General features: G+C 44.5%; 68 non-coding genes across 68 annotated transcripts; all 68 read left to right on the plus strand.

Annotated features, from left to right (window-relative positions):
- Nucleotides 1-51: 51 nt before the first annotated feature.
- On the plus strand, nt 52-170 carry LOC144392030 (5S ribosomal RNA). Its single transcript, XR_013455423.1, has one exon. It is a non-coding gene; the product is annotated as a 5S ribosomal RNA (ribosomal RNA).
- A 116-nt stretch (nt 171-286) lies between these two features.
- LOC144401643 (5S ribosomal RNA) lies at nt 287-405 on the plus strand. Its single transcript, XR_013463578.1, has one exon. It is a non-coding gene; the product is annotated as a 5S ribosomal RNA (ribosomal RNA).
- Nucleotides 406-522: 117 nt separating this feature from the next.
- LOC144396199 (5S ribosomal RNA) lies at nt 523-641 on the plus strand. Its single transcript, XR_013458345.1, has one exon. It is a non-coding gene; the product is annotated as a 5S ribosomal RNA (ribosomal RNA).
- A 116-nt stretch (nt 642-757) lies between these two features.
- On the plus strand, nt 758-876 carry LOC144396220 (5S ribosomal RNA). Its single transcript, XR_013458366.1, has one exon. It is a non-coding gene; the product is annotated as a 5S ribosomal RNA (ribosomal RNA).
- A 117-nt stretch (nt 877-993) lies between these two features.
- LOC144396200 (5S ribosomal RNA) lies at nt 994-1,112 on the plus strand. The gene has a single exon (XR_013458346.1). It is a non-coding gene; the product is annotated as a 5S ribosomal RNA (ribosomal RNA).
- A 116-nt stretch (nt 1,113-1,228) lies between these two features.
- LOC144399287 (5S ribosomal RNA) lies at nt 1,229-1,347 on the plus strand. Its single transcript, XR_013461432.1, has one exon. It is a non-coding gene; the product is annotated as a 5S ribosomal RNA (ribosomal RNA).
- Nucleotides 1,348-1,464: 117 nt separating this feature from the next.
- On the plus strand, nt 1,465-1,583 carry LOC144392052 (5S ribosomal RNA). Its single transcript, XR_013455445.1, has one exon. It is a non-coding gene; the product is annotated as a 5S ribosomal RNA (ribosomal RNA).
- Nucleotides 1,584-1,699: 116 nt separating this feature from the next.
- On the plus strand, nt 1,700-1,818 carry LOC144401644 (5S ribosomal RNA). Its single transcript, XR_013463579.1, has one exon. It is a non-coding gene; the product is annotated as a 5S ribosomal RNA (ribosomal RNA).
- A 117-nt stretch (nt 1,819-1,935) lies between these two features.
- On the plus strand, nt 1,936-2,054 carry LOC144397991 (5S ribosomal RNA). Its single transcript, XR_013460138.1, has one exon. It is a non-coding gene; the product is annotated as a 5S ribosomal RNA (ribosomal RNA).
- A 116-nt stretch (nt 2,055-2,170) lies between these two features.
- On the plus strand, nt 2,171-2,289 carry LOC144396201 (5S ribosomal RNA). The gene has a single exon (XR_013458347.1). It is a non-coding gene; the product is annotated as a 5S ribosomal RNA (ribosomal RNA).
- Nucleotides 2,290-2,405: 116 nt separating this feature from the next.
- Nucleotides 2,406-2,524, plus strand: LOC144389786 (5S ribosomal RNA). The gene has a single exon (XR_013453934.1). It is a non-coding gene; the product is annotated as a 5S ribosomal RNA (ribosomal RNA).
- Nucleotides 2,525-2,641: 117 nt separating this feature from the next.
- Nucleotides 2,642-2,760, plus strand: LOC144392063 (5S ribosomal RNA). The gene has a single exon (XR_013455456.1). It is a non-coding gene; the product is annotated as a 5S ribosomal RNA (ribosomal RNA).
- Nucleotides 2,761-2,876: 116 nt separating this feature from the next.
- Nucleotides 2,877-2,995, plus strand: LOC144399736 (5S ribosomal RNA). Its single transcript, XR_013461882.1, has one exon. It is a non-coding gene; the product is annotated as a 5S ribosomal RNA (ribosomal RNA).
- Nucleotides 2,996-3,112: 117 nt separating this feature from the next.
- LOC144392074 (5S ribosomal RNA) lies at nt 3,113-3,231 on the plus strand. Its single transcript, XR_013455467.1, has one exon. It is a non-coding gene; the product is annotated as a 5S ribosomal RNA (ribosomal RNA).
- A 116-nt stretch (nt 3,232-3,347) lies between these two features.
- On the plus strand, nt 3,348-3,466 carry LOC144396202 (5S ribosomal RNA). Its single transcript, XR_013458348.1, has one exon. It is a non-coding gene; the product is annotated as a 5S ribosomal RNA (ribosomal RNA).
- Nucleotides 3,467-3,583: 117 nt separating this feature from the next.
- On the plus strand, nt 3,584-3,702 carry LOC144392085 (5S ribosomal RNA). The gene has a single exon (XR_013455478.1). It is a non-coding gene; the product is annotated as a 5S ribosomal RNA (ribosomal RNA).
- Nucleotides 3,703-3,818: 116 nt separating this feature from the next.
- On the plus strand, nt 3,819-3,937 carry LOC144398771 (5S ribosomal RNA). The gene has a single exon (XR_013460918.1). It is a non-coding gene; the product is annotated as a 5S ribosomal RNA (ribosomal RNA).
- A 117-nt stretch (nt 3,938-4,054) lies between these two features.
- LOC144396203 (5S ribosomal RNA) lies at nt 4,055-4,173 on the plus strand. The gene has a single exon (XR_013458349.1). It is a non-coding gene; the product is annotated as a 5S ribosomal RNA (ribosomal RNA).
- A 116-nt stretch (nt 4,174-4,289) lies between these two features.
- On the plus strand, nt 4,290-4,408 carry LOC144389787 (5S ribosomal RNA). Its single transcript, XR_013453935.1, has one exon. It is a non-coding gene; the product is annotated as a 5S ribosomal RNA (ribosomal RNA).
- Nucleotides 4,409-4,524: 116 nt separating this feature from the next.
- LOC144401645 (5S ribosomal RNA) lies at nt 4,525-4,643 on the plus strand. Its single transcript, XR_013463580.1, has one exon. It is a non-coding gene; the product is annotated as a 5S ribosomal RNA (ribosomal RNA).
- A 117-nt stretch (nt 4,644-4,760) lies between these two features.
- Nucleotides 4,761-4,879, plus strand: LOC144396204 (5S ribosomal RNA). Its single transcript, XR_013458350.1, has one exon. It is a non-coding gene; the product is annotated as a 5S ribosomal RNA (ribosomal RNA).
- A 116-nt stretch (nt 4,880-4,995) lies between these two features.
- Nucleotides 4,996-5,114, plus strand: LOC144401647 (5S ribosomal RNA). The gene has a single exon (XR_013463582.1). It is a non-coding gene; the product is annotated as a 5S ribosomal RNA (ribosomal RNA).
- A 117-nt stretch (nt 5,115-5,231) lies between these two features.
- On the plus strand, nt 5,232-5,350 carry LOC144397061 (5S ribosomal RNA). The gene has a single exon (XR_013459206.1). It is a non-coding gene; the product is annotated as a 5S ribosomal RNA (ribosomal RNA).
- A 117-nt stretch (nt 5,351-5,467) lies between these two features.
- Nucleotides 5,468-5,586, plus strand: LOC144399595 (5S ribosomal RNA). The gene has a single exon (XR_013461741.1). It is a non-coding gene; the product is annotated as a 5S ribosomal RNA (ribosomal RNA).
- Nucleotides 5,587-5,703: 117 nt separating this feature from the next.
- LOC144399483 (5S ribosomal RNA) lies at nt 5,704-5,822 on the plus strand. The gene has a single exon (XR_013461629.1). It is a non-coding gene; the product is annotated as a 5S ribosomal RNA (ribosomal RNA).
- Nucleotides 5,823-5,938: 116 nt separating this feature from the next.
- On the plus strand, nt 5,939-6,057 carry LOC144396231 (5S ribosomal RNA). Its single transcript, XR_013458377.1, has one exon. It is a non-coding gene; the product is annotated as a 5S ribosomal RNA (ribosomal RNA).
- Nucleotides 6,058-6,174: 117 nt separating this feature from the next.
- Nucleotides 6,175-6,293, plus strand: LOC144396242 (5S ribosomal RNA). The gene has a single exon (XR_013458388.1). It is a non-coding gene; the product is annotated as a 5S ribosomal RNA (ribosomal RNA).
- Nucleotides 6,294-6,410: 117 nt separating this feature from the next.
- On the plus strand, nt 6,411-6,529 carry LOC144399696 (5S ribosomal RNA). Its single transcript, XR_013461842.1, has one exon. It is a non-coding gene; the product is annotated as a 5S ribosomal RNA (ribosomal RNA).
- A 117-nt stretch (nt 6,530-6,646) lies between these two features.
- Nucleotides 6,647-6,765, plus strand: LOC144396205 (5S ribosomal RNA). The gene has a single exon (XR_013458351.1). It is a non-coding gene; the product is annotated as a 5S ribosomal RNA (ribosomal RNA).
- A 116-nt stretch (nt 6,766-6,881) lies between these two features.
- Nucleotides 6,882-7,000, plus strand: LOC144396253 (5S ribosomal RNA). Its single transcript, XR_013458399.1, has one exon. It is a non-coding gene; the product is annotated as a 5S ribosomal RNA (ribosomal RNA).
- A 117-nt stretch (nt 7,001-7,117) lies between these two features.
- Nucleotides 7,118-7,236, plus strand: LOC144398099 (5S ribosomal RNA). The gene has a single exon (XR_013460246.1). It is a non-coding gene; the product is annotated as a 5S ribosomal RNA (ribosomal RNA).
- Nucleotides 7,237-7,353: 117 nt separating this feature from the next.
- Nucleotides 7,354-7,472, plus strand: LOC144396206 (5S ribosomal RNA). Its single transcript, XR_013458352.1, has one exon. It is a non-coding gene; the product is annotated as a 5S ribosomal RNA (ribosomal RNA).
- Nucleotides 7,473-7,588: 116 nt separating this feature from the next.
- Nucleotides 7,589-7,707, plus strand: LOC144396264 (5S ribosomal RNA). The gene has a single exon (XR_013458410.1). It is a non-coding gene; the product is annotated as a 5S ribosomal RNA (ribosomal RNA).
- Nucleotides 7,708-7,824: 117 nt separating this feature from the next.
- LOC144396207 (5S ribosomal RNA) lies at nt 7,825-7,943 on the plus strand. Its single transcript, XR_013458353.1, has one exon. It is a non-coding gene; the product is annotated as a 5S ribosomal RNA (ribosomal RNA).
- Nucleotides 7,944-8,059: 116 nt separating this feature from the next.
- Nucleotides 8,060-8,178, plus strand: LOC144396208 (5S ribosomal RNA). Its single transcript, XR_013458354.1, has one exon. It is a non-coding gene; the product is annotated as a 5S ribosomal RNA (ribosomal RNA).
- A 117-nt stretch (nt 8,179-8,295) lies between these two features.
- Nucleotides 8,296-8,414, plus strand: LOC144396276 (5S ribosomal RNA). Its single transcript, XR_013458422.1, has one exon. It is a non-coding gene; the product is annotated as a 5S ribosomal RNA (ribosomal RNA).
- Nucleotides 8,415-8,531: 117 nt separating this feature from the next.
- On the plus strand, nt 8,532-8,650 carry LOC144396210 (5S ribosomal RNA). Its single transcript, XR_013458356.1, has one exon. It is a non-coding gene; the product is annotated as a 5S ribosomal RNA (ribosomal RNA).
- A 116-nt stretch (nt 8,651-8,766) lies between these two features.
- On the plus strand, nt 8,767-8,885 carry LOC144389789 (5S ribosomal RNA). The gene has a single exon (XR_013453937.1). It is a non-coding gene; the product is annotated as a 5S ribosomal RNA (ribosomal RNA).
- A 116-nt stretch (nt 8,886-9,001) lies between these two features.
- On the plus strand, nt 9,002-9,120 carry LOC144401648 (5S ribosomal RNA). The gene has a single exon (XR_013463583.1). It is a non-coding gene; the product is annotated as a 5S ribosomal RNA (ribosomal RNA).
- A 116-nt stretch (nt 9,121-9,236) lies between these two features.
- LOC144398601 (5S ribosomal RNA) lies at nt 9,237-9,355 on the plus strand. Its single transcript, XR_013460748.1, has one exon. It is a non-coding gene; the product is annotated as a 5S ribosomal RNA (ribosomal RNA).
- Nucleotides 9,356-9,471: 116 nt separating this feature from the next.
- On the plus strand, nt 9,472-9,590 carry LOC144401649 (5S ribosomal RNA). The gene has a single exon (XR_013463584.1). It is a non-coding gene; the product is annotated as a 5S ribosomal RNA (ribosomal RNA).
- Nucleotides 9,591-9,707: 117 nt separating this feature from the next.
- LOC144401650 (5S ribosomal RNA) lies at nt 9,708-9,826 on the plus strand. The gene has a single exon (XR_013463585.1). It is a non-coding gene; the product is annotated as a 5S ribosomal RNA (ribosomal RNA).
- Nucleotides 9,827-9,943: 117 nt separating this feature from the next.
- LOC144396211 (5S ribosomal RNA) lies at nt 9,944-10,062 on the plus strand. Its single transcript, XR_013458357.1, has one exon. It is a non-coding gene; the product is annotated as a 5S ribosomal RNA (ribosomal RNA).
- Nucleotides 10,063-10,179: 117 nt separating this feature from the next.
- LOC144401651 (5S ribosomal RNA) lies at nt 10,180-10,298 on the plus strand. Its single transcript, XR_013463586.1, has one exon. It is a non-coding gene; the product is annotated as a 5S ribosomal RNA (ribosomal RNA).
- Nucleotides 10,299-10,415: 117 nt separating this feature from the next.
- LOC144392096 (5S ribosomal RNA) lies at nt 10,416-10,534 on the plus strand. The gene has a single exon (XR_013455488.1). It is a non-coding gene; the product is annotated as a 5S ribosomal RNA (ribosomal RNA).
- Nucleotides 10,535-10,650: 116 nt separating this feature from the next.
- Nucleotides 10,651-10,769, plus strand: LOC144398772 (5S ribosomal RNA). Its single transcript, XR_013460919.1, has one exon. It is a non-coding gene; the product is annotated as a 5S ribosomal RNA (ribosomal RNA).
- Nucleotides 10,770-10,886: 117 nt separating this feature from the next.
- Nucleotides 10,887-11,005, plus strand: LOC144396212 (5S ribosomal RNA). The gene has a single exon (XR_013458358.1). It is a non-coding gene; the product is annotated as a 5S ribosomal RNA (ribosomal RNA).
- A 116-nt stretch (nt 11,006-11,121) lies between these two features.
- On the plus strand, nt 11,122-11,240 carry LOC144389790 (5S ribosomal RNA). Its single transcript, XR_013453938.1, has one exon. It is a non-coding gene; the product is annotated as a 5S ribosomal RNA (ribosomal RNA).
- A 116-nt stretch (nt 11,241-11,356) lies between these two features.
- LOC144401652 (5S ribosomal RNA) lies at nt 11,357-11,475 on the plus strand. The gene has a single exon (XR_013463587.1). It is a non-coding gene; the product is annotated as a 5S ribosomal RNA (ribosomal RNA).
- Nucleotides 11,476-11,592: 117 nt separating this feature from the next.
- LOC144399484 (5S ribosomal RNA) lies at nt 11,593-11,711 on the plus strand. Its single transcript, XR_013461630.1, has one exon. It is a non-coding gene; the product is annotated as a 5S ribosomal RNA (ribosomal RNA).
- Nucleotides 11,712-11,827: 116 nt separating this feature from the next.
- LOC144396287 (5S ribosomal RNA) lies at nt 11,828-11,946 on the plus strand. Its single transcript, XR_013458433.1, has one exon. It is a non-coding gene; the product is annotated as a 5S ribosomal RNA (ribosomal RNA).
- Nucleotides 11,947-12,063: 117 nt separating this feature from the next.
- On the plus strand, nt 12,064-12,182 carry LOC144399697 (5S ribosomal RNA). Its single transcript, XR_013461843.1, has one exon. It is a non-coding gene; the product is annotated as a 5S ribosomal RNA (ribosomal RNA).
- A 117-nt stretch (nt 12,183-12,299) lies between these two features.
- On the plus strand, nt 12,300-12,418 carry LOC144396213 (5S ribosomal RNA). The gene has a single exon (XR_013458359.1). It is a non-coding gene; the product is annotated as a 5S ribosomal RNA (ribosomal RNA).
- A 116-nt stretch (nt 12,419-12,534) lies between these two features.
- LOC144396298 (5S ribosomal RNA) lies at nt 12,535-12,653 on the plus strand. Its single transcript, XR_013458444.1, has one exon. It is a non-coding gene; the product is annotated as a 5S ribosomal RNA (ribosomal RNA).
- A 117-nt stretch (nt 12,654-12,770) lies between these two features.
- On the plus strand, nt 12,771-12,889 carry LOC144401653 (5S ribosomal RNA). Its single transcript, XR_013463588.1, has one exon. It is a non-coding gene; the product is annotated as a 5S ribosomal RNA (ribosomal RNA).
- Nucleotides 12,890-13,005: 116 nt separating this feature from the next.
- LOC144398602 (5S ribosomal RNA) lies at nt 13,006-13,124 on the plus strand. Its single transcript, XR_013460749.1, has one exon. It is a non-coding gene; the product is annotated as a 5S ribosomal RNA (ribosomal RNA).
- A 116-nt stretch (nt 13,125-13,240) lies between these two features.
- On the plus strand, nt 13,241-13,359 carry LOC144401654 (5S ribosomal RNA). Its single transcript, XR_013463589.1, has one exon. It is a non-coding gene; the product is annotated as a 5S ribosomal RNA (ribosomal RNA).
- A 117-nt stretch (nt 13,360-13,476) lies between these two features.
- Nucleotides 13,477-13,595, plus strand: LOC144401655 (5S ribosomal RNA). The gene has a single exon (XR_013463590.1). It is a non-coding gene; the product is annotated as a 5S ribosomal RNA (ribosomal RNA).
- A 117-nt stretch (nt 13,596-13,712) lies between these two features.
- On the plus strand, nt 13,713-13,831 carry LOC144396214 (5S ribosomal RNA). The gene has a single exon (XR_013458360.1). It is a non-coding gene; the product is annotated as a 5S ribosomal RNA (ribosomal RNA).
- Nucleotides 13,832-13,947: 116 nt separating this feature from the next.
- Nucleotides 13,948-14,066, plus strand: LOC144401656 (5S ribosomal RNA). The gene has a single exon (XR_013463591.1). It is a non-coding gene; the product is annotated as a 5S ribosomal RNA (ribosomal RNA).
- A 117-nt stretch (nt 14,067-14,183) lies between these two features.
- LOC144399397 (5S ribosomal RNA) lies at nt 14,184-14,302 on the plus strand. The gene has a single exon (XR_013461542.1). It is a non-coding gene; the product is annotated as a 5S ribosomal RNA (ribosomal RNA).
- Nucleotides 14,303-14,418: 116 nt separating this feature from the next.
- On the plus strand, nt 14,419-14,537 carry LOC144396215 (5S ribosomal RNA). Its single transcript, XR_013458361.1, has one exon. It is a non-coding gene; the product is annotated as a 5S ribosomal RNA (ribosomal RNA).
- A 116-nt stretch (nt 14,538-14,653) lies between these two features.
- LOC144389792 (5S ribosomal RNA) lies at nt 14,654-14,772 on the plus strand. Its single transcript, XR_013453940.1, has one exon. It is a non-coding gene; the product is annotated as a 5S ribosomal RNA (ribosomal RNA).
- Nucleotides 14,773-14,889: 117 nt separating this feature from the next.
- Nucleotides 14,890-15,008, plus strand: LOC144392107 (5S ribosomal RNA). Its single transcript, XR_013455499.1, has one exon. It is a non-coding gene; the product is annotated as a 5S ribosomal RNA (ribosomal RNA).
- A 116-nt stretch (nt 15,009-15,124) lies between these two features.
- LOC144398773 (5S ribosomal RNA) lies at nt 15,125-15,243 on the plus strand. Its single transcript, XR_013460920.1, has one exon. It is a non-coding gene; the product is annotated as a 5S ribosomal RNA (ribosomal RNA).
- A 117-nt stretch (nt 15,244-15,360) lies between these two features.
- LOC144396216 (5S ribosomal RNA) lies at nt 15,361-15,479 on the plus strand. Its single transcript, XR_013458362.1, has one exon. It is a non-coding gene; the product is annotated as a 5S ribosomal RNA (ribosomal RNA).
- A 116-nt stretch (nt 15,480-15,595) lies between these two features.
- Nucleotides 15,596-15,714, plus strand: LOC144389793 (5S ribosomal RNA). Its single transcript, XR_013453941.1, has one exon. It is a non-coding gene; the product is annotated as a 5S ribosomal RNA (ribosomal RNA).
- Nucleotides 15,715-15,830: 116 nt separating this feature from the next.
- Nucleotides 15,831-15,949, plus strand: LOC144401658 (5S ribosomal RNA). The gene has a single exon (XR_013463593.1). It is a non-coding gene; the product is annotated as a 5S ribosomal RNA (ribosomal RNA).
- The last annotated feature ends 70 nt before the right edge of the window (nt 15,950-16,019 follow it).

Consider the following 16,019-nt stretch of genomic DNA (forward strand, 5'->3'; position numbering starts at 1 on the left):
ACTCCAAAACCTTTGACACATTTTAAAATATTAGGAAGAGGACATACAGTTGCTTACGGCCATACCTCTCTGGCTTCGCCTGATCTCGTCTGATCTCAGAAGCTAAGCAGAGTAGGGCCTGGTTAGTACTTGGATGGAAGACCGCCTGGGAATCCCAGGTGCTGTAAGCTTTTTTATTTCGATCTGTAAAAGACACAAAGAAGAACTTAGAAAGTGACTCCATTTCATTGTCAAAACTCCAAAACCTTTGACACATTTTAAAAGATTAGGTAGAGGACATACAGTTGCTTACGGCCATACCTCTCTGGCTCCGCCTGATCTCGTCTGATCTCAGAAGCTAAGCAGAGTAGGGCCTGGTTAGTACTTGGATGGAAGACCGCCTGGGAATCCCAGGTGCCGTAAGCTTTTTCATTTCTCTCTCTGGAAGAAATCGAGAAGGCATTAGAAAGTGACTCCTTTTTCATTATCAAAACTCCAAAACCTTTGACACATTTTAAAATATTAGGAAGAGGACATACAGTTGCTTACGGCCATACCTCTCTGGCTCCGCCTGATCTCGTCTGATCTCAGAAGCTAAGCAGAGTAGGGCCTGGTTAGTACTTGGATGGAAGACCGCCTGGGAATCCCAGGTGCTGTAAGCTTTTTCATTTCGATCTGTAAAAGACACAGAGAAGGCCTTAGAAAGTGACTCCATTTCATTGTCAAAACTACAAAACCTTTGACACATTTTAAAAGATTAGGAAGAGGACATACAGTTGCTTACGGCCATACCTCTCTGGCTCCGCCTGATCTCGTCAGATCTCAGAAGCTAAGCAGAGTAGGGCCTGGTTAGTACTTGGATGGAAGACCGCCTGGGAATCCCAGGTGCCGTAAGCTTTTTCATTTCTCTCTCTGGAAGAAATCGAGAAGGCATTAGAAAGTGACTCCTTTTTCATTATCAAAACTCCAAAACCTTTGACACATTTTAAAAGATTAGGAAGAGGACATACAGTTGCTTACGGCCATACCTCTCTGGCTCCGCCTGATCTCGTCTGATCTCAGAAGCTAAGCAGAGTAGGGCCTGGTTAGTACTTGGATGGAAGACCGCCTGGGAATCCCAGGTGCTGTAAGCTTTTTCATTTCGATCTGTAAAAGACACAGAGAAGGCCTTAGAAAGTGACTCCATTTCATTGTCAAAACTACAAAACCTTTGACACATTTTAAAAGATTAGGAAGAGGACATACAGTTGCTTACGGCCATACCTCTCTTGCTCCGCCTGATCTCGTCTGATCTCCGAAGCTAAGCAGAGTAGGGCCTGGTTAGTACTTGGATGGAAGACCGCCTGGGAATCCCAGGTGCCGTAAGCTTTTTCATTTCTCTCTCTGGAAGAAATCGAGAAGGCATTAGAAAGTGACTCCTTTTTCATTATCTAAACTCCAAAACCTTTGACACATTTTAAAATATTAGGAAGAGGACATACAGTTGCTTACGGCCATACCTCTCTGGCTTCGCCTGATCTCGTCTGATCTCAGAAGCTAAGCAGAGTAGGGCCTGGTTAGTACTTGGATGGAAGACCGCCTGGGAATCCCAGGTGCTGTAAGCTTTTTTATTTCGATCTGTAAAAGACACAAAGAAGAACTTAGAAAGTGACTCCATTTCATTGTCAAAACTCCAAAACCTTTGACACATTTTAAAAGATTAGGTAGAGGACATACAGTTGCTTACGGCCATACCTCTCTGGCTCCGCCTGATCTCGTCTGATCTCAGAAGCTAAGCAGAGTAGGGCCTGGTTAGTACTTGGATGGAAGACCGCCTGGGAATCCCAGGTGCCGTAAGCTTTTTCATTTCTCTCTCTGGAAGAAATCGAGAAGGCATTAGAAAGTGACTCCTTTTTCATTATCAAAACTCCAAAACCTTAGACACATTTTAAAAGATTAGGAAGAGGACATACAGTTGCTTACGGCCATACCTCTCTGGCTCTGCCTGATCTCGTCTGATCTCAGAAGCTAAGCAGAGTAGGGCCTGGTTAGTACTTGGATGGAAGACCGCCTGGGAATCCCAGGTGCTGTAAGCTTTTTCATTTCGATCTGTAAAAGACACAGAGAAGGCCTTAGAAAGTGACTCCATTTCTTTGTCAAAACTACAAAACCTTTGACACATTTTAAAAGATTAGGAAGAGGACATACATTTGCTTACGGCCATACCTCTCTGGCTCCGCCTGATCTCGTCTGATCTCAGAAGCTAAGCAGAGTAGGGCCTGGTTAGTACTTGGATGGAAGACCGCCTGGGAATCCCAGGTGCTGTAAGCTTTTTCATTTCGATCTGTAAAAGACACAGAGAAGGCCTTAGAAAGTGACTCCATTTCATTGTCAAAACTACAAAACCTTTGACACATTTTAAAAGATTAGGAAGAGGACATACAGTTGCTTACGGCCATACCTCTCTGGCTCCGCCTGATCTCGTCAGATCTCAGAAGCTAAGCAGAGTAGGGCCTGGTTAGTACTTGGATGGAAGACCGCCTGGGAATCCCAGGTGCTGTAAGCTTTTTCATTTCTCTCTCTGGAAGAAATCGAGAAGGCATTAGAAAGTGACTCCTTTTTCATTATCTAAACTCCAAAACCTTTGACACATTTTAAAATATTAGGAAGAGGACATACAGTTGCTTACGGCCATACCTCTCTGGCTTCGCCTGATCTCGTCTGATCTCAGAAGCTAAGCAGAGTAGGGCCTGGTTAGTACTTGGATGGAAGACCGCCTGGGAATCCCAGGTGCTGTAAGCTTTTTCATTTCGATCTGTAAAAGACACAGAGAAGGCCTTAGAAAGTGACTCCATTTAATTGTCAAAACTACAAAACCTTTGACACATTTTAAAAGATTAGGTAGAGGACATACAGTTGCTTACGGCCATACCTCTCTGGCTCCGCCTGATCTCGTCAGATCTCAGAAGCTAAGCAGCAAAGGGCCTGGTTAGTACTTGGATGGAAGACCGCCTGGGAATCCCAGGTGCCGTAAGCTTTTTCATTTCTCTCTCTGGAAGAAATCGAGAAGGCATTAGAAAGTGACTCCTTTTTCATTATCTAAACTCCAAAACCTTTGACACATTTTAAAATATTAGGAAGAGGACATACAGTTGCTTACGGCCATACCTCTCTGGCTTCGCCTGATCTCGTCTGATCTCAGAAGCTAAGCAGAGTAGGGCCTGGTTAGTACTTGGATGGAAGACCGCCTGGGAATCCCAGGTGCTGTAAGCTTTTTTATTTCGATCTGTAAAAGACACAAAGAAGAACTTAGAAAGTGACTCCATTTCATTGTCAAAACTCCAAAACCTTTGACACATTTTAAAAGATTAGGTAGAGGACATACAGTTGCTTACGGCCATACCTCTCTGGCTCCGCCTGATCTCGTCTGATCTCAGAAGCTAAGCAGAGTAGGGCCTGGTTAGTACTTGGATGGAAGACCGCCTGGGAATCCCAGGTGCTGTAAGCTTTTTCATTTCTCTCTCTGGAAGAAATCGAGAAGGCATTAGAAAGTGACTCCTTTTTCATTATCTAAACTCCAAAACCTTTGACACATTTTAAAATATTAGGAAGAGGACATACAGTTGCTTACGGCCATACCTCTCTGGCTTCGCCTGATCTCGTCTGATCTCAGAAGCTAAGCAGAGTAGGGCCTGGTTAGTACTTGGATGGAAGACCGCCTGGGAATCCCAGGTGCTGTAAGCTTTTTCATTTCGATCTGTAAAAGACACAGAGAAGGCCTTAGAAAGTGACTCCATTTAATTGTCAAAACTACAAAACCTTTGACACATTTTAAAAGATTAGGTAGAGGACATACAGTTGCTTACGGCCATACCTCTCTGGCTCCGCCTGATCTCGTCAGATCTCAGAAGCTAAGCAGCGAAGGGCCTGGTTAGTACTTGGATGGAAGACCGCCTGGGAATCCCAGGTGCCGTAAGCTTTTTCATTTCTCTCTCTGGAAGAAATCGAGAAGGCATTAGAAAGTGACTCCTTTTTCATTATCAAAACTCCAAAACCTTTGACACATTTTAAAAGATTAGGAAGAGGACATACAGTTGCTTACGGCCATACCTCTCTGGCTCCGCCTGATCTCGTCTGATCTCAGAAGCTAAGCAGAGTAGGGCCTGGTTAGTACTTGGATGGAAGACCGCCTGGGAATCCCAGGTGCTGTAAGCTTTTTTATTTCGATCTGTAAAAGACACAGAGAAGAACTTAGAAAGTGACTCCATTTCATTGTCAAAACTCCAAAACCTTTGACACATTTTAAAAGATTAGGTAGAGGACATACGGTTGCTTACGGCCATACCTCTCTGGCTCCGCCTGATCTCGTCAGATCTCAGAAGCTAAGCAGAGTAGGGCCTGGTTAGTACTTGGATGGAAGACCGCCTGGGAATCCCAGGTGCTGTAAGCTTTTTTATTTCGATCTGTAAAAGACACAGAGAAGAACTTAGAAAGTGACTCCATTTCATTGTCAAAACTCCAAAACCTTTGACACATTTTAAAAGATTAGGTAGAGGACATACAGTTGCTTACGGCCATACCTCTCTGGCTCCGCCTGATCTCGTCTGATCTCAGAAGCTAAGCAGAGTAGGGCCTGGTTAGTACTTGGATGGAAGACCGCCTGGGAATCCCAGGTGCCGTAAGCTTTTTCATTTCTCTCTCTGGAAGAAATCGAGAAGGCCTTAGAAAGTGACTCCTTTTTCATTATCAAAACTCCAAAACCTTTGACACATTTTAAAAGATTAGGAAGAGGACATACAGTTGCTTACGGCCATACCTCTCTGGCTCCGCCTGATCTCGTCTGATCTCAGAAGCTAAGCAGAGTAGGGCCTGGTTAGTACTTGGATGGAAGACCGCCTGGGAATCCCAGGTGCTGTAAGCTTTTTTATTTCGATCTGTAAAAGACACAGAGAAGAACTTAGAAAGTGACTCCATTTCATTGTCAAAACTCCAAAACCTTTGACACATTTTAAAAGATTAGGTAGAGGACATACAGTTGCTTACGGCCATACCTCTCTGGCTCCGCCTGATCTCGTCTGATCTCAGAAGCTAAGCAGAGTAGGGCCTGGTTAGTACTTGGATGGAAGACCGCCTGGGAATCCCAGGTGCCGTAAGCTTTTTCATTTCTCTCTCTGGAAGAAATCGAGAAGGCCTTAGAAAGTGACTCCTTTTTCATTATCAAAACTCCAAAACCTTTGACACATTTTAAAAGATTAGGAAGAGGACATACAGTTGCTTACGGCCATACCTCTCTGGCTCCGCCTGATCTCGTCTGATCTCAGAAGCTAAGCAGAGTAGGGCCTGGTTAGTACTTGAATGGAAGACCGCCTGGGAATCCCAGGTGCCGTAAGCTTTTTCATTTCTCTCTCTGGAAGAAATCGAGAAGGCATTAGAAAGTGACTCCTTTTTCATTATCTAAACTCCAAAACCTTTGACACATTTTAAAAGATTAGGAAGAGGACATACAGTTGCTTACGGCCATACCTCTCTGGCTCCGCCTGATCTCGTCTGATCTCAGAAGCTAAGCAGAGTAGGGCCTGGTTAGTACTTGGATGAAAGACCGCCTGCGAATCCCAGGTGCTGTAAGCTTTTTCATTTCGATCTGTAAAAGACACAGAGAAGGCCTTAGAAAGTGACTCCTTTTTCATTATCAAAACTCCAAAACCTTTGACACATTTTAAAAGATTAGGTAGAGGACATACAGTTGCTTACGGCCATACCTCTCTGGCTCCGCCTGATCTCGTCTGATCTCAGAAGCTAAGCAGAGTAGGGCCTGGTTAGTACTTGGATGGAAGACAGCCTGGGAATCCCAGGTGCTGTAAGCTTTTTCATTTCGATCTGTAAAAGACACAGAGAAGGCCTTAGAAAGTGACTCCATTTCATTGTCAAAACTACAAAACCTTTGACACATTTTAAAAGATTAGGAAGAGGACATACAGTTGCTTACGGCCATACCTCTCTGGCTCCGCCTGATCTCGTCAGATCTCAGAAGCTAAGCAGAGTAGGGCCTGGTTAGTACTTGGATGGAAGACCGCCTGGGAATCCCAGGTGCCGTAAGCTTTTTCATTTCTCTCTCTGGAAGAAATCGAGAAGGCATTAGAAAGTGACTCCTTTTTCATTATCTAAACTCCAAAACCTTTGACACATTTTAAAATATTAGGAAGAGGACATACAGTTGCTTACGGCCATACCTCTCTGGCTCCGCCTGATCTCGTCAGATCTCAGAAGCTAAGCAGAGTAGGGCCTGGTTAGTACTTGGATGGAAGACCGCCTGGGAATCCCAGGTGCCGTAAGCTTTTTCATTTCTCTCTCTGGAAGAAATCGAGAAGGCATTAGAAAGTGACTCCTTTTTCATTATCAAAACTCCAAAACCTTTGACACATTTTAAAAGATTAGGAAGAGGACATACAGTTGCTTACGGCCATACCTCTCTGGCTCGGCCTGATCTCGTCTGATCTCAGAAGCTAAGCAGAGTAGGGCCTGGTTAGTACTTGGATGGAAGACCGCCTGCGAATCCCAGGTGCTGTAAGCTTTTTCATTTCGATCTGTAAAAGACACAGAGAAGGCCTTAGAAAGTGACTCCTTTTTCATTATCAAAACTCCAAAACCTTTGACACATTTTAAAAGATTAGGTAGAGGACATACAGTTGCTTACGGCCATACCTCTCTGGCTCCGCCTGATCTCGTCTGATCTCAGAAGCTAAGCAGAGTAGGGCCTGGTTAGTACTTGGATGGAAGACCGCCTGGGAATCCCAGGTGCTGTAAGCTTTTTCATTTCGATCTGTAAAAGACACAGAGAAGGCCTTAGAAAGTGACTCCATTTCATTGTCAAAACTACAAAACCTTTGACACATTTTAAAAGATTAGGAAGAGGACATACGGTTGCTTACGGCCATACCTCTCTGGCTCCGCCTGATCTCGTCAGATCTCAGAAGCTAAGCAGAGTAGGGCCTGGTTAGTACTTGGATGGAAGACCGCCTGGGAATCCCAGGTGCCGTAAGCTTTTTCATTTCTCTCTCTGGAAGAAATCGAGAAGGCATTAGAAAGTGACTCCTTTTTCATTATCAAAACTCCAAAACCTTTGACACATTTTAAAAGATTAGGAAGAGGACATACAGTTGCTTACGGCCATACCTCTCTGGCTCCGCCTGATCTCGTCAGATCTCAGAAGCTAAGCAGAGTAGGGCCTGGTTAGTACTTGGATGGAAGACCGCCTGCGAATCCCAGGTGCTGTAAGCTTTTTCATTTCGATCTGTAAAAGACACAGAGAAGGCCTTAGAAAGTGACTCCTTTTTCATTATCAAAACTCCAAAACCTTTGACACATTTTAAAAGATTAGGTAGAGGACATACAGTTGCTTACGGCCATACCTCTCTGGCTCCGCCTGATCTCGTCTGATCTCAGAAGCTAAGCAGAGTAGGGCCTGGTTAGTACTTGGATGGAAGACCGCCTGGGAATCCCAGGTGCTGTAAGCTTTTTCATTTCGATCTGTAAAAGACACAGAGAAGGCCTTAGAAAGTGACTCCATTTCATTGTCAAAACTACAAAACCTTTGACACATTTTAAAAGATTAGGAAGAGGACATACGGTTGCTTACGGCCATACCTCTCTGGCTCCGCCTGATCTCGTCAGATCTCAGAAGCTAAGCAGAGTAGGGCCTGGTTAGTACTTGGATGGAAGACCGCCTGGGAATCCCAGGTGCCGTAAGCTTTTTCATTTCTCTCTCTGGAAGAAATCGAGAAGGCATTAGAAAGTGACTCCTTTTTCATTATCAAAACTCCAAAACCTTTGACACATTTTAAAAGATTAGGAAGAGGACATACAGTTGCTTACGGCCATACCTCTCTGGCTCCGCCTGATCTCGTCTGATCTCAGAAGCTAAGCAGAGTAGGGCCTGGTTAGTACTTGGATGGAAGACCGCCTGGGAATCCCAGGTGCTGTAAGCTTTTTCATTTCGATCTGTAAAAGACACAGAGAAGGCCTTAGAAAGTGACTCCATTTCATTGTCAAAACTACAAAACCTTTGACACATTTTAAAAGATTAGGAAGAGGACATACAGTTGCTTACGGCCATACCTCTCTGGCTCCGCCTGATCTCGTCTGATCTCAGAAGCTAAGCAGAGTAGGGCCTGGTTAGTACTTGGATGGAAGACCGCCTGGGAATCCCAGGTGCTGTAAGCTTTTTCATTTCGATCTGTAAAAGACACAGAGAAGGCCTTAGAAAGTGACTCCTTTTTCATTATCAAAACTCCAAAACCTTTGACACATTTTAAAAGATTAGGTAGAGGACATACAGTTGCTTACGGCCATACCTCTCTGGCTCCGCCTGATCTCGTCAGATCTCAGAAGCTAAGCAGAGTAGGGCCTGGTTAGTACTTGGATGGAAGACCGCCTGGGAATCCCAGGTGCCGTAAGCTTTTTCATTTCTCTCTCTGGAAGAAATCGAGAAGGCATTAGAAAGTGACTCCTTTTTCATTATCAAAACTCCAAAACCTTAGACACATTTTAAAAGATTAGGAAGAGGACATACAGTTGCTTACGGCCATACCTCTCTGGCTCCGCCTGATCTCGTCTGATCTCAGAAGCTAAGCAGAGTAGGGCCTGGTTAGTACTTGGATGGAAGACCGCCTGGGAATCCCAGGTGCTGTAAGCTTTTTTATTTCGATCTGTAAAAGACACAGAGAAGAACTTAGAAAGTGACTCCATTTCATTGTCAAAACTCCAAAACCTTTGACACATTTTAAAAGATTAGGTAGAGGACATACAGTTGCTTACGGCCATACCTCTCTGGCTCCGCCTGATCTCGTCAGATCTCAGAAGCTAAGCAGAGTAGGGCCTGGTTAGTACTTGGATGGAAGACCGCCTGGGAATCCCAGGTGCTGTAAGCTTTTTCATTTCGATCTGTAAAAGACACAGAGAAGGCCTTAGAAAGTGACTCCATTTAATTGTCAAAACTACAAAACCTTTGACACATTTTAAAAGATTAGGTAGAGGACATACAGTTGCTTACGGCCATACCTCTCTGGCTCCGCCTGATCTCGTCTGATCTCAGAAGCTAAGCAGAGTAGGGCCTGGTTAGTACTTGGATGGAAGACCGCCTGGGAATCCCAGGTGCCGTAAGCTTTTTCATTTCTATCTGTAAAAGACACAGAGAAGGCCTTAGAAAGTGACTCCATTTCATTGTCAAAACTACAAAACCTTTGACACATTTTAAAAGATTAGGTAGAGGACATACAGTTGCTTACGGCCATACCTCTCTGGCTCCGCCTGATCTCGTCTGATCTCAGAAGCTAAGCAGAGTAGGGCCTGGTTAGTACTTGGATGGAAGACCGCCTGGGAATCCCAGGTGCTGTACGCTTTTTCATTTCGATCTGTAAAAGACACAGAGAAGGCCTTAGAAAGTGACTCCATTTCATTGTCAAAACTACAAAACCTTTGACACATTTTAAAAGATTAGGTAGAGGACATACAGTTGCTTACGGCCATACCTCTCTGGCTCCGCCTGATCTCGTCTGATCTCAGAAGCTAAGCAGAGTAGGGCCTGGTTAGTACTTGGATGGAAGACCGCCTGGGAATCCCAGGTGCCGTAAGCTTTTTCATTTCTCTCTCTGGAAGAAATCGAGAAGGCATTAGAAAGTGACTCCTTTTTCATTATCAAAACTCCAAAACCTTTGACACATTTTAAAAGATTAGGAAGAGGACATACAGTTGCTTACGGCCATACCTCTCTGGCTCCGCCTGATCTCGTCTGATCTCAGAAGCTAAGCAGAGTAGGGCCTGGTTAGTACTTGGATGGAAGACCGCCTGGGAATCCCAGGTGCCGTAAGCTTTTTCATTTCTCTCTCTGGAAGAAATCGAGAAGGCATTAGAAAGTGACTCCTTTTTCATTATCAAAACTCCAAAACCTTTGACACATTTTAAAAGATTAGGAAGAGGACATACAGTTGCTTACGGCCATACCTCTCTGGCTCCGCCTGATCTCGTCTGATCTCAGAAGCTAAGCAGAGTAGGGCCTGGTTAGTACTTGGATGGAAGACCGCCTGGGAATCCCAGGTGCTGTAAGCTTTTTTCATTTCGATCTGTAAAAGACACAAAGAAGAACTTAGAAAGTGACTCCATTTCATTGTCAAAACTCCAAAACCTTTGACACATTTTAAAAGATTAGGTAGAGGACATACAGTTGCTTACGGCCATACCTCTCTGGCTCCGCCTGATCTCGTCTGATCTCAGAAGCTAAGCAGAGTAGGGCCTGGTTAGTACTTGGATGGAAGACCGCCTGGGAATCCCAGGTGCCGTAAGCTTTTTCATTTCTCTCTCTGGAAGAAATCGAGAAGGCATTAGAAAGTGACTCCTTTTTCATTATCTAAACTCCAAAACCTTTGACACATTTTAAAATATTAGGAAGAGGACATACAGTTGCTTACGGCCATACCTCTCTGGCTTCGCCTGATCTCGTCTGATCTCAGAAGCTAAGCAGAGTAGGGCCTGGTTAGTACTTGGATGGAAGACCGCCTGGGAATCCCAGGTGCTGTAAGCTTTTTCATTTCGATCTGTAAAAGACACAGAGAAGGCCTTAGAAAGTGACTCCATTTAATTGTCAAAACTACAAAACCTTTGACACATTTTAAAAGATTAGGTAGAGGACATACAGTTGCTTACGGCCATACCTCTCTGGCTCCGCCTGATCTCGTCAGATCTCAGAAGCTAAGCAGCGAAGGGCCTGGTTAGTACTTGGATGGAAGACCGCCTGGGAATCCCAGGTGCCGTAAGCTTTTTCATTTCTCTCTCTGGAAGAAATCGAGAAGGCATTAGAAAGTGACTCCTTTTTCATTATCAAAACTCCAAAACCTTTGACACATTTTAAAAGATTAGGAAGAGGACATACAGTTGCTTACGGCCATACCTCTCTGGCTCCGCCTGATCTCGTCTGATCTCAGAAGCTAAGCAGAGTAGGGCCTGGTTAGTACTTGGATGGAAGACCGCCTGGGAATCCCAGGTGCTGTAAGCTTTTTTATTTCGATCTGTAAAAGACACAGAGAAGAACTTAGAAAGTGACTCCATTTCATTGTCAAAACTCCAAAACCTTTGACACATTTTAAAAGATTAGGTAGAGGACATACAGTTGCTTACGGCCATACCTCTCTGGCTCCGCCTGATCTCGTCAGATCTCAGAAGCTAAGCAGAGTAGGGCCTGGTTAGTACTTGGATGGAAGACCGCCTGGGAATCCCAGGTGCTGTAAGCTTTTTTATTTCGATCTGTAAAAGACACAGAGAAGAACTTAGAAAGTGACTCCATTTCATTGTCAAAACTCCAAAACCTTTGACACATTTTAAAAGATTAGGTAGAGGACATACAGTTGCTTACGGCCATACCTCTCTGGCTCCGCCTGATCTCGTCTGATCTCAGAAGCTAAGCAGAGTAGGGCCTGGTTAGTACTTGGATGGAAGACCGCCTGGGAATCCCAGGTGCCGTAAGCTTTTTCATTTCTCTCTCTGGAAGAAATCGAGAAGGCCTTAGAAAGTGACTCCTTTTTCATTATCAAAACTCCAAAACCTTTGACACATTTTAAAAGATTAGGAAGAGGACATACAGTTGCTTACGGCCATACCTCTCTGGCTCCGCCTGATCTCGTCTGATCTCAGAAGCTAAGCAGAGTAGGGCCTGGTTAGTACTTGGATGGAAGACAGCCTGGGAATCCCAGGTGCTGTAAGCTTTTTCATTTCGATCTGTAAAAGACACAGAGAAGGCCTTAGAAAGTGACTCCATTTCATTGTCAAAACTACAAAACCTTTGACACATTTTAAAAGATTAGGAAGAGGACATACAGTTGCTTACGGCCATACCTCTCTGGCTCCGCCTGATCTCGTCAGATCTCAGAAGCTAAGCAGAGTAGGGCCTGGTTAGTACTTGGATGGAAGACCGCCTGGGAATCCCAGGTGCCGTAAGCTTTTTCATTTCTCTCTCTGGAAGAAATCGAGAAGGCATTAGAAAGTGACTCCTTTTTCATTATCAAAACTCCAAAACCTTTGACACATTTTAAAAGATTAGGAAGAGGACATACAGTTGCTTACGGCCATACCTCTCTGGCTCGGCCTGATCTCGTCTGATCTCAGAAGCTAAGCAGAGTAGGGCCTGGTTAGTACTTGGATGGAAGACCGCCTGCGAATCCCAGGTGCTGTAAGCTTTTTCATTTCGATCTGTAAAAGACACAGAGAAGGCCTTAGAAAGTGACTCCTTTTTCATTATCAAAACTCCAAAACCTTTGACACATTTTAAAAGATTAGGTAGAGGACATACAGTTGCTTACGGCCATACCTCTCTGGCTCCGCCTGATCTCGTCTGATCTCAGAAGCTAAGCAGAGTAGGGCCTGGTTAGTACTTGGATGGAAGACCGCCTGGGAATCCCAGGTGCTGTAAGCTTTTTCATTTCGATCTGTAAAAGACACAGAGAAGGCCTTAGAAAGTGACTCCATTTCATTGTCAAAACTACAAAACCTTTGACACATTTTAAAAGATTAGGAAGAGGACATACGGTTGCTTACGGCCATACCTCTCTGGCTCCGCCTGATCTCGTCAGATCTCAGAAGCTAAGCAGAGTAGGGCCTGGTTAGTACTTGGATGGAAGACCGCCTGGGAATCCCAGGTGCCGTAAGCTTTTTCATTTCTCTCTCTGGAAGAAATCGAGAAGGCATTAGAAAGTGACTCCTTTTTCATTATCAAAACTCCAAAACCTTTGACACATTTTAAAAGATTAGGAAGAGGACATACAGTTGCTTACGGCCATACCTCTCTGGCTCCGCCTGATCTCGTCTGATCTCAGAAGCTAAGCAGAGTAGGGCCTGGTTAGTACTTGGATGGAAGACCGCCTGGGAATCCCAGGTGCCGTAAGCTTTTTCATTTCTATCTGTAAAAGACACAGAGAAGGCCTTAGAAAGTGACTCCATTTCATTGTCAAAACTACAAAACCTTTGACACATTTTAAAAGATTAGGTAGAGGACATACAGTTGCTTACGGCCATACCTCTCTGGCTCCGCCTGATCTCGTCTGATCTCAGAAGCTAAGCAGAGTAGGGCCTGGTTAGTACTTGGATGGAAGACCGCCTGGGAATCCCAGGTGCTGTACGCTTTTTCATTTCGATCTGTAAAAGACACAGAGAAGGCCTTAGAAAGTGACTCCATTTCATTGTCAAAACTACAAAACCTTTGACACATTTTAAAAGATTAGGTAGAGGACATACAGTTGCTTACGGCCATACCTCTCTGGCTCCGCCTGATCTCGTCTGATCTCAGAAGCTAAGCAGAGTAGGGCCTGGTTAGTACTTGGATGGAAGACCGCCTGGGAATCCCAGGTGCCGTAAGCTTTTTCATTTCTCTCTCTGGAAGAAATCGAGAAGGCATTAGAAAGTGACTCCTTTTTCATTATCAAAACTCCAAAACCTTTGACACATTTTAAAAGATTAGGAAGAGGACATACAGTTGCTTACGGCCATACCTCTCTGGCTCCGCCTGATCTCGTCTGATCTCAGAAGCTAAGCAGAGTAGGGCCTGGTTAGTACTTGGATGGAAGACCGCCTGGGAATCCCAGGTGCCGTAAGCTTTTTCATTTCTCTCTCTGGAAGAAATCGAGAAGGCATTAGAAAGTGACTCCTTTTTCATTATCAAAACTCCAAAACCTTTGACACATTTTAAAAGATTAGGAAGAGGACATACAGTTGCTTACGGCCATACCTCTCTGGCTCCGCCTGATCTCGTCTGATCTCAGAAGCTAAGCAGAGTAGGGCCTGGTTAGTACTTGGATGGAAGACCGCCTGGGAATCCCAGGTGCTGTAAGCTTTTTCATTTCGATCTGTAAAAGACACAAAGAAGAACTTAGAAAGTGACTCCATTTCATTGTCAAAACTCCAAAACCTTTGACACATTTTAAAAGATTAGGTAGAGGACATACAGTTGCTTACGGCCATACCTCTCTGGCTCCGCCTGATCTCGTCTGATCTCAGAAGCTAAGCAGAGTAGGGCCTGGTTAGTACTTGGATGGAAGACCGCCTGGGAATCCCAGGTGCCGTAAGCTTTTTCATTTCTCTCTCTGGAAGAAATCGAGAAGGCATTAGAAAGTGACTCCTTTTTCATTATCAAAACTCCAAAACCTTAGACACATTTTAAAAGATTAGGAAGAGGACATACAGTTGCTTACGGCCATACCTCTCTGGCTCTGCCTGATCTCGTCTGATCTCAGAAGCTAAGCAGAGTAGGGCCTGGTTAGTACTTGGATGGAAGACCGCCTGGGAATCCCAGGTGCTGTAAGGTTTTTCATTTCGATCTGTAAAAGACACAGAGAAGGCCTTAGAAAGTGACTCCATTTCTTTGTCAAAACTACAAAACCTTTGACACATTTTAAAAGATTAGGAAGAGGACATACAGTTGCTTACGGCCATACCTCTCTGGCTCCGCCTGATCTCGTCTGATCTCAGAAGCTAAGCAGAGTAGGGCCTGGTTAGTACTTGGATGGAAGACCGCCTGGGAATCCCAGGTGCTGTAAGCTTTTTCATTTCGATCTGTAAAAGACACAGAGAAGGCCTTAGAAAGTGACTCCATTTCATTGTCAAAACTACAAAACCTTTGACACATTTTAAAAGATTAGGAAGAGGACATACAGTTGCTTACGGCCATACCTCTCTGGCTCCGCCTGATCTCGTCAGATCTCAGAAGCTAAGCAGAGTAGGGCCTGGTTAGTACTTGGATGGAAGACCGCCTGGGAATCCCAGGTGCTGTAAGCTTTTTCATTTCTCTCTCTGGAAGAAATCGAGAAGGCATTAGAAAGTGACTCCTTTTTCATTATCTAAACTCCAAAACCTTTGACACATTTTAAAATATTAGGAAGAGGACATACAGTTGCTTACGGCCATACCTCTCTGGCTTCGCCTGATCTCGTCTGATCTCAGAAGCTAAGCAGAGTAGGGCCTGGTTAGTACTTGGATGGAAGACCGCCTGGGAATCCCAGGTGCTGTAAGCTTTTTCATTTCGATCTGTAAAAGACACAGAGAAGGCCTTAGAAAGTGACTCCATTTAATTGTCAAAACTACAAAACCTTTGACACATTTTAAAAGATTAGGTAGAGGACATACAGTTGCTTACGGCCATACCTCTCTGGCTCCGCCTGATCTCGTCAGATCTCAGAAGCTAAGCAGCGAAGGGCCTGGTTAGTACTTGGATGGAAGACCGCCTGGGAATCCCAGGTGCCGTAAGCTTTTTCATTTCTCTCTCTGGAAGAAATCGAGAAGGCATTAGAAAGTGACTCCTTTTTCATTATCAAAACTCCAAAACCTTTGACACATTTTAAAAGATTAGGAAGAGGACATACAGTTGCTTACGGCCATACCTCTCTGGCTCCGCCTGATCTCGTCTGATCTCAGAAGCTAAGCAGAGTAGGGCCTGGTTAGTACTTGGATGGAAGACCGCCTGGGAATCCCAGGTGCTGTAAGCTTTTTTATTTCGATCTGTAAAAGACACAGAGAAGAACTTAGAAAGTGACTCCATTTCATTGTCAAAACTCCAAAACCTTTGACACATTTTAAAAGATTAGGTAGAGGACATACAGTTGCTTACGGCCATACCTCTCTGGCTCCGCCTGATCTCGTCAGATCTCAGAAGCTAAGCAGAGTAGGGCCTGGTTAGTACTTGGATGGAAGACCGCCTGGGAATCCCAGGTGCTGTAAGCTTTTTTATTTCGATCTGTAAAAGACACAGAGAAGAACTTAGAAAGTGACTCCATTTCATTGTCAAAACTCCAAAACCTTTGACACATTTTAAAAGATTAGGTAGAGGACATACAGTTGCTTACGGCCATACCTCTCTGGCTCCGCCTGATCTCGTCTGATCTCAGAAGCTAAGCAGAGTAGGGCCTGGTTAGTACTTGGATGGAAGACCGCCTGGGAATCCCAGGTGCCGTAAGCTTTTTCATTTCTCTCTCTGGAAGAAATCGAGAAGGCCTTAGAAAGTGACTCCATTTCATTGTCAAAACTAC

The sequence above is a fragment of the Gasterosteus aculeatus genome, chromosome 2 (assembly GCF_964276395.1).
Source record: "Gasterosteus aculeatus chromosome 2, fGasAcu3.hap1.1, whole genome shotgun sequence".
NCBI lineage: Eukaryota > Metazoa > Chordata > Actinopteri > Perciformes > Gasterosteidae > Gasterosteus > Gasterosteus aculeatus.